We start from the raw sequence: 9,617 nt of genomic DNA on the forward strand, positions 1-9,617 counted from the left end.
AAGGCACTGTTTAAGCGACTAAAAAAAACCCGAAAAAACTGGAGACAAATGGCGGATGAGACTTTGGCGTCGTAAAGTCGAAATCATGTAAATCGGGTACGTCGTAACCCAGGGACTACTTGAAGTCTGTCAGCAAGTCAGTCTGCCAACCAGCTAGCCAGCCAGTTAATCAAGCCAGTCAGGTGACGTAGGTAGGCAGCCAGCCTCAGGGTGATGTGCTGTCACACTTCTCTCTGGTCTTGCTTACATAAATGAATGATTCGTGTAAAAGTGTCACGTAGAAATAATAATAGGCAAGGTGGCAACCACCTTGTCTAAACAAACACAGGAATGCACACCAGTGAAGGTCACAAACAATGATCCTATAGTTTTATGAGCACCTCATCTTTGCAAAAGACGTCACGTCAAGCACATTAATGGGATGGGTTGTTGCTGTTGTTCTTGTTAAGACGGCGCACTTTTGTGGGAGGAAGTAGAAATGCAGAGAAAACTAAGGCGGCTTAGAGAAACCAAAATAGGTTTGAAAATCGAACACACCGATTTGAACGTTTTTAACATCGTTTTAACCAGAAAAGTCGGTTTCGGTTCAAAATTGATTAAACAAACAGCCTTAGAGAGAGTGTCGGCCCCTCTGGGCAAACACTAGCCTAAGCAGGTCCACTGTTTCACCGAGCCTCCGCCTAGGCTTCGCTTGGAAAAAGTACCTTTCTAACCCACTTTTTCTAACCCACCTCAGACCTGCTACTAACTGTTATTATGTTCCGTGCTGATTTGATGGGCCAAACTCTCGTTCGTGCTCGTACACGAATGCGCGTCATACACGAGCTTGGAACAGACTGCAGTTACGCTTGGGAGCAGTGACGAATAAAAAAAAAGTCCCTTTAAAGGTAAAATTCTGGAAACCACAGCTGCCAGTATTTTACTGTAAATTTTATTTTTTATTTTTTTTAATTTTACAGTGTAGAGCTACTGTTGGAAGTTACTGTAGATGTATTGTTCTACATGAACTCAATTTTTTTAAACAAAGTAAATACAATGTTCATGTCACATGCAAGTGTACAGGGCTAACAATCAATGTATTAAACAAAACCTTTGACCTGTTTGACTCAGTAGCTCAGCAATGGTCATGTTTTACATTTACTTCTTGTGTTATTTTTTACAAGTCAGTTGGCTGACTTGTATTTTTTGTCATCCTAACTTCCTCTCCCTCAACCCCAAAATGTCTCACATCCACTCCATCTCCTTAATGATTTCCTCTCACACTCAATAATCCTCAATACTCTTTTGGAAAGGTTCTGGCCCGTTCCAACTGGTCCACCCACGAGCACTAAGCTTTGCCAAGATTCTCAAAGCCTCTCCAAAACATGACTCTGTCTCATAACTGCTGCATCTGCTCCTGGGCAGACCTTCTGGAGCTCCTGGCAGCATAAAAAACAAAGTCTTCCGTCTGTCTTCCATTTGGTTCTTCGCACAGAGGAATAAATAAGTTTAAAAAAAAAAATGAGAGGAACAGGAAGCAATGCTAATGAGCTACATTGGAGCTGTTAATAAAAACCTCTTCCAAATGGTGTGTATTTGTTAATATCATTTTAAACCCTAATCAAACTTTGGCTCCTAATGCTTGGTTGGAATTCATTAGAAAAAGTCAACTTCAAAAATGAATTTAATAACGCTATGGCTGCAACAATTAATCGACTAACTCGAGTAATTCGATCAAAAAAAACCTTTGAATCAAGTTTTGCTGCTTTGAAGATTCGTTTAGAGGGACATTTTAATGTTTTGTTTTGAAAGTTGCATTTAGTTACTGTATATTGAGTTGGGTGGATTCACTACCCTCTAGTGGCAACAGTGATAATGCCCTAACTCATCTGAATCCAGCTGCTCCCTGTTAAGACCAACATAAGGTATGTAACATAAGGTGTTTTTGTTTGAGCTAATATGTAGAATTGTCCCGACTTGCCGACGCTGTCGATGAAGAAAATGCGTCAACGAGCACAACATCCCGTCGACGGTTAAAGGCGAATTAAAAATATATATGGCGGAAAACACAGACAAGGCTGAAAAAGCAGTTTCTGCTCTCGCACCCCTCTATAAAATAAACTGCTGTATTTTAAGCCAAAAGAACTATTGTGTCTGATAGAACAATATGTCTATATGCTGCCAGAGCAGATTCATGGCACATTAAGTCCCCGAACTACTTTTAATTTATCCGTTTTCCCCTGAAAACCCCCGTTTACAGACGTCGTGCAACCGCTTTTGTTTTAAGCCATAAAAAGCCATAAAAAGAAGGAAAGTAATTGTGTTTATTATTCAAAATGTCTGTCATTTTTAGCTTAGAATCTCTAATTGATGTCTACTATTTCATTAAAAAAAAAAAAAAAAAAAAAAAAAAAAACGACTTAAAAAAATTATTTACTTGCATATTTTAAGGTTTTAAACAAATTGCGTCACAATGAAAATATTGGCGTCTGTAAAAAAGTCAAGGATATCTACCTCATAAGTATAACTTAATTGTATTTTTTTCGTTACTGTCGCATTTTCCCCAATATTTTAGATGATAAATAATTGATCCAAAGAAAAATTGAAAAAAAAAAAAAAAACTTTTAAAAGGGTAAATATATGAAAATGAAAATCTCGATTACTCCTTGATGTCTGCGATTTCTGCATGGCGACCCTTGTAATATTACCATGTTTCACCCATAAAATCCCCAAAAAATCCAGCTGGGGCCATTCACATCTGTTTCTTGACACTCGATGATACATGCTATATGGAGTTTTTGGATCGAAACAAGGTAAGTACGTGATAATATCTCATTAAAGTCATGGCGTCTTTGATTCTGCTCTCGCGTGTTCTCACCTCCAGTTAGGGTTTTGCTGTTAAAAAAAAAAAAAAAATTCTATATGCCCTCCTTTTCAAAATTTTTTTCAAATTTCAAAATTTTAAGCTTTCCAATGATGTATCACACGTACAAATCGGACACTTTTGAAATCTGGACAAATTGGGGGTCTCAGAGTGGAACTTCAAGTCACCTAAGTGTTTTCCGCCATATATATATACGTGGAAAGTTGAAGCAGTGGGGAAGGCGGCACAAAGCCAAAAAAGCAGACCTGAGTGGCCAAAGCATGGACTTTTTTTAACAAAACAAAGGAGGGCTTCACTTTCGTGTGCAGTCTTTGCAATGCCGAGCTTGCTTATCACAGCAGCACGTCGGCCATGAATGAACAAAGTGCCGTCACCCAGGTGTAAGTTTTGGGACGACAAGAGACAAACAGCTGGAGGATCGTGAGTCCATATAACAAAATTTTTATTGAAGTTGCCTTTATGTGTATCGCACGACGGCGTATTGGCGCCAAATAAATAATAGAAAATAAAAACAAAGGACTACAAGACTAAAGTCATACTATTGCTACCAGTGTTGTTGATAACGGCATTAGAATATAACGTTGTTACTAACGGCGTTATTTTTTTCAGTCGTGAATAATCTAATTAATTACTTTTCTCATCTTGGCAACGCTGTTAGCGTAACTGAGGATGGAAAGGCGTGCGCTACTATACGTTACTATTTTGGTTGAATGACGCGAGAAAAGTTGGAGGGAGACGGACTCACAGAAACGAGAGAGCAGAGCAGGGGTGGGGAGGAGGAAAGGGAGTTGTGTCGCTGTTGCAAACGCGATGCTAGGCAGTGTTGTCAATAACAGCATTAGAATATAATGGCGTTACTAACGGCATTATTTTCTTCAGTAGTGAGTAATCTAATTAATTACTTTTCTCATCTTGGCAACGCCGTTACCGTTACTGAGGCAGGAAAGGCATGCGTTACTATGTTGGTTGACTGACGCGAGAAAAGTCTGAGAAAGACGGACTCAAGGAGACGAGAGAGCAGAGCAGGAGTGGGGAGGAGGCAAGGGAGTGTGACGCCGTTGCAAACGCGATGCTACTATGGTAGGTGGCTCTAATAATACCTGACTGTAGCCGATAGCCTACAAACTACGCTCACATGATGCCTCGGTAGATATCACATATATACAGAACTAGATGCCAATGACGGACATGGCGGCATTAGCAACATGTATAATAAATAAACTAGATGCGTTAGTAAACATCCGCCATCTTAAAGCAGTAGACTTCTCAGGAAGGCTCTGTTGTTGAGAACCTTCCTAGCAAACCTAAGTAACTTAAGCACTAAATGCTCCTAAATCGGTAAACTTAACTTAAATCTAGCTTTAAATGATGAAACAGTTTTAAAAGTTACACATGTCGAAAATAGACAGAAAGGAACTAATGCAATAATGGGAGCAATTGTAACAACTTTAACGGTTGATTCACAATATTAAATGACTTCCACACATACAGTTGAGGTCAAAAGTTTACATACACTTGTGAAGAACATAATGTCATGCAGTGACGTGCGGTCAGGGGAGGCAGGTGAGGCAGAGCCTCACCTGTCATCATGACAAAAAAATAATTATAGCATCAAATGTATATTAATATTTGTCCATTGCTCTTTATGTATGACTCATTTCAAACATTTTTTATAGTCAAAATCGCTGAATTTGCCTATTTCCTGTTCAAATAAAGAAATGAAACGAGAGGTGCGGCAGCAACGAGTAAAGCCTCACCTCTGAATGCGCAATCCATAACAAACTGGGTTGATACATGGAATTGGAGCGTGCTGGTTGCCGTACATCTGCATGTCGCCATTATAATGTTTCCAGATACGTTTATTTGACCTGATTTTTTTCACAGTCTGGCTAATGTCTTTAACCCTTAAAGTTTAATGTTTGTTAGCAACATATTTAGTTTTGCTGATGGGAAATAAAACCGCAGTGAAAAGGCACAGGTTGCGGCAGATAGTACTCTGCCACACTGAAAGGGGGCGTACGTGAAACTGGACTTTCCGTTAAAAGTGGACGCGATTAACACAACACCGGAGCTAAAAGGTTTGCTTCAAACCACGGGACAGAAGATAACTCGCGCTTTTCAAACGGACTGGTACACCCGAAAAGACTGGCTATGTGGCTGTCCTTCGAAAAATCGCCTTTGCTGCTTTCCCTGCCTTTTCTTCTCAACTTGTGCCAATGTCTGGACTAACACGAGATATTGTGACATTAAAAAACTACCACAAAGCCTCAGCAAACATGAGAGCTTGACCACTCACATTCAAAGCCTGATTGCTTTAAAAACTTTTGGAAGCTCAAGGATCAATTTGGCTTTGACGAACAGCGGAAGCTCAACGGTAGCATCCACAAAGCTAAGGTAAAGGAAAACTGAAAGTTTGAAAGACGTCATTAATGCAACCTGCATCCTAGCTAAACAGGAGTTAACATTTCGTGGTAACGATGAGCGTGTAAGCTCTCCTAAACGTGGCATATATGTAGAACGATTACATGGTTTTGCTGAGAAAGATGAAAGGTTAGCTAGACATTTGGACACATCCACTGTGTTTTCTGGCTTGTCAAATAGAACACAGAACGATCTAATTGAAGCAATCCTCTCCATTGAGGCGGAGAGATTTTTCAAAGTAAAGGAAAATAAGGAGGACTTTTACAAAAAGGGCGTAGGTTTGCATAGAGACATAACATTACCAACTTTTCAGGATGCTAAAATTGTCCCCACCAACTTTTAAGCAACCTTACCTTTTTTGCATGATATAATGTTCAGTTATATAGAGAATTTAGATCTTTCAATAGCTCCATATGTTTTAAGGATAGAATTGACCCTACCATTATTAAGTGAATTATTTTCATTATGTTTATGTTTGCTAATAAAAACCAGACATTTATTCAGGAAGTTTTCAAAATGTTTCTTTAGTATTTTTTGAAAACAAAGGTTTGAATCGAACAGTGTATCATATGAACCAATGCACGTAAAAGTTATTATCCGTAGATAAGGATTTATTTTGCATTGATCATTTTGCCTATTAGTTAATTAGGTTCATATAAATGAGAAATGTGGCTCTTTGCCCCCTTCATCCAATCTGTTTGGTCTTATTAATGTCCTGTCCCCAGCAAAAAGTATACCTAGTACCTACATGCAGGTTATGCTGTTATATCGTCCCTACGAATGTTGAGACCAAACCTATGCCCTTCCAAAGTAACACCGGTTTTTGTGGTGAAGGACAGGCGCAAGACCACAAACAGTTTTCACTTCAATCTTATAAAAAAAAAAAAAAAAAAAAAAAAAAAAAATTAAAGAGCTTAGACTAAGAAAAATACAATAGAATATTTAAAAACTAAATTTTGGCCTTAAATAAAATATTCTTTGTTTTTCTTTTCACACTTTTTGTTTAGCAATCTGTAATAAATTGATTAAAGCATCAGAATTAAAAGTTTTAAAAACAACCGAATATTTCACTAAAGGTCAGAATTGAATTCTTTGGTTTTGTACACCACTCTTTGTTCTCATTTATGTTGCATATATTATAGAATTGCAACGGCCAACACATTGAGGGTGTAGGAAAGGCAAGGCAAGGCAAATTTATTTATATAGCACAATTCAACACAAGGCAATTCAAAGTGCTTTACATCACATGAAGACCATAAAAATCACATTTAAATCAACACAACGTAAAAACCAAGACAAATGATCGCATTTAATCACAGAATAAAAATAAATAAATAAAAATAAAACAAAAATAAAAATAAAGCAAAAACTACTACTACTAATAATCATTGAAATCAGCAATGGAGATAAGCACAAGAGGAATAGAAGGCAGGTAGGTTGAAATATATAGACAGTTATGGATATGCAGTGCCAAACAAAAGCGTTTTTAGCCCTGATTTAAAGGAGCTAACAGTTTGAGCATACTTCAGACGTTCGGGTAACTTGTTCCAGAGGTGAGGAGCATAATAACTAAATGCTGCCTCACCCTGCTTGGTTCTTGTTCTTGGAACATGCAGAAGACCCGTTCCAGACGACCTTAGGGGTCTAGATGTCTCATAGGAATCTAACAAGTCAAGCATGTATTTTGGTCCAAGGCCATTAAGTGTTTTGTAGACGAGCAGTAGTATTTTATAGTCTATCCTTTGACTCACTGGAAGCCAGTGTAGCGATTTCAAAACCGGTGTAATGTGGTCCAGCTTCCTTGTATTTGTGAGGACTCTGGCTGCAGCATTCTGTACTAGCTGCAGCTTCCTGACTGATTTTTTATCAAGACCTGTAAATATACCGTTGCAGTAGTCCAATCTGCTGAAAATGAATGCATGCATAAGTTTTTCCATGTCTTGTTGAGTCAGAAGCCCCTTAATTCTGGTTATATTTTTTAGGTGGTAATAAGCGGATTTAGTGACGGACTTTAGATGGCTATCAAATTTTAGGTCTGAGTCAATAATTACGCCAAGGTTTCTGACTTGATTTGTAGCTGTAAGTGACATTGTGCTAAGTTGGCTGCTTATCTTTGACCTTTCCTTTTTTGGCCCAAAAATGATCACCTCTGTCTTCTCCACATTTAAGTGGAGAAAATTCTGGCACATCCATTCATTGATTTGACGAATGCATTTACTCAGGGAGACTAAGGGACTATAATCATGTGCGGACACAGAAATGTACAGTTGTGTGTCATCTGCATAGGCGTGATAGGAGATGTCATACTGTTCCATTATCTGAGCTAACGGAAGCATATAGATGTTAAATAAGAGTGGTCCAAGAATTGACCCTTGAGGGACTCCACACGTGAATTTGGTTCGTTCTGACTGATAGTTTCCAATTGACACAAAGAAATCTCTATCATGTAAATAGGATGTGAACCACTGAAGAATAGTGTCAGTAAGCCCTACCCACTGTTCCAATCTGCTGAGTAGTATGTTGTGATCATCCGTGTCAAATGCGGCGCTGAGATCCAATAGTAGCAGAACAGATGATTTGCCTGCATCGGTATTCCGACGAATATCATTTAGGACTTTGATAAGCACGGTCTCGGTGCTGTGTTGTGGCCGAAATCCAGACTGAAATGAGTTAAAAAGATTGTTTTGCATCATAAAAGTCTGGATCTGTTCAAACACAACCCTTTCGATAATTTTCCCCAGGAATGTCAGATTTGATATTGGCCTGTAATTACTAATGGTTGAGACATCCAGATTAGGTTTTTTTAGGAGAGGTTTTATTACTGCAGTTTTTAAAGTCTGAGGAAACTCTCCTGTTTGGAGGGAAGTATTTATAATCTGAAGTATGTCTGGGGCTATGCAATGAAAAACAGTTTTGAAAAGGTTTGAAGGAAGGATGTCAAGGCAGCATGTTGTGGGCTTTAATTTCGACACAATTTCTGTTAAAGTGGCATAGTCCAGGAGGCTAAACTGTCTAAGATTGACGTGGGGGACATTTTGGGAGGCGTTTAGTGTAACATTTGTTAATCCGGAGTTGCACACAGTCTGTCTAATCTTTAGTACTTTGTGTGTAAAGAATGCTGTGAAATTATCACAGGACACCTCAGATGCCAATTCCTGAGGAATTGATGCTTGTGGGTTTGTCAGTTTGTCAACAACAGAAAATAGTGTGCGAGTATTGTTGGTGTTTCTACTAATGATCTCTGAAAAATATGATTGTCTAGCATTTTTCAGTTCCTGGTTGTATTTGCGAAGACTCTCTTTGTAGATATCATAAAAAACTACGAGTTTGTTTTTTCGCCATCTGCGTTCTGCTCGTCTACAAACTTGCTTTTGTTTTATAGCTAGTATGGCATTTCTCCAGGGTGACCTCTTCTTTCTTGACAAAGTTTTTGTCTTAACCGGGGCAATAGTGTCCATTACAGTCATCACACTGGAACTGAAACTATTTACAAGTTCTTCCACTGGAGCTATTGTAGGGGTTAATGATGAGGCATAGGCCTGTGTGAATAACGCACATGTGTTATCACTTATGTAACGCTTCCTAGTTACCTCTGTTTCCCTTTTCAGAGGATGGACAGGGGTGATCATTTTAAACATAATGCAGTAGTGATCAGACAGAGCAACATCATTCACTGTGACCTCAGAGATGTTAAGACCTTTGGATATTATTAAGTCCAGTATGTGCCCTCTGTTATGTGTTGGAACTGTGACATGCTGAGATAAACCAAATGTATCCAAAATATTTAAAAGCTCTCTAGCACATCCTTCTTCAGGATTATCAACATGAATGTTAAAGTCACCCACTAAAACAACACAATCAAAGTCCATGCAGACGGAAGACAGTATTTTGGTAAGCTCATCAAAAAACATTGTGTTATACTTCGGTGGTCTGTAAATTGTTACCAAGGCAGCTCTGCAAGGGCTTTTTAGCTGAATGACAATATATTCAAAGGAATCAAACTGACCACATGAAATATTCGTGCATTGAAAACTGTCCCTGATCAGACTGGCAACCCCACCTCCTTTCTTATGGGTTCTTGGCGCACTAAAGAAATTGAAGTTTGTGGGGGTTGCCTCAATCAGAACTGTCGAACTCTTATCTTGATCTAACCAAGTTTCTGTTAGGAACAACATGTCAAGGTTATGTTTGCTGATAAAATCATTGATTAAGAAAGATTTGCCAGCTAAAGATCTAATATTTAGCAGAGCCAATTGGAGATGCCAGACTGGATTCACTGGTGAGTTTTGGGAATGACATACTATGCTTAACAGGTTGGCAGAGTTGATTGAAC

The sequence above is a fragment of the Corythoichthys intestinalis genome, chromosome 20 (assembly GCF_030265065.1).
Source record: "Corythoichthys intestinalis isolate RoL2023-P3 chromosome 20, ASM3026506v1, whole genome shotgun sequence".
Taxonomy (NCBI): Eukaryota; Metazoa; Chordata; class Actinopteri; order Syngnathiformes; family Syngnathidae; genus Corythoichthys; species Corythoichthys intestinalis.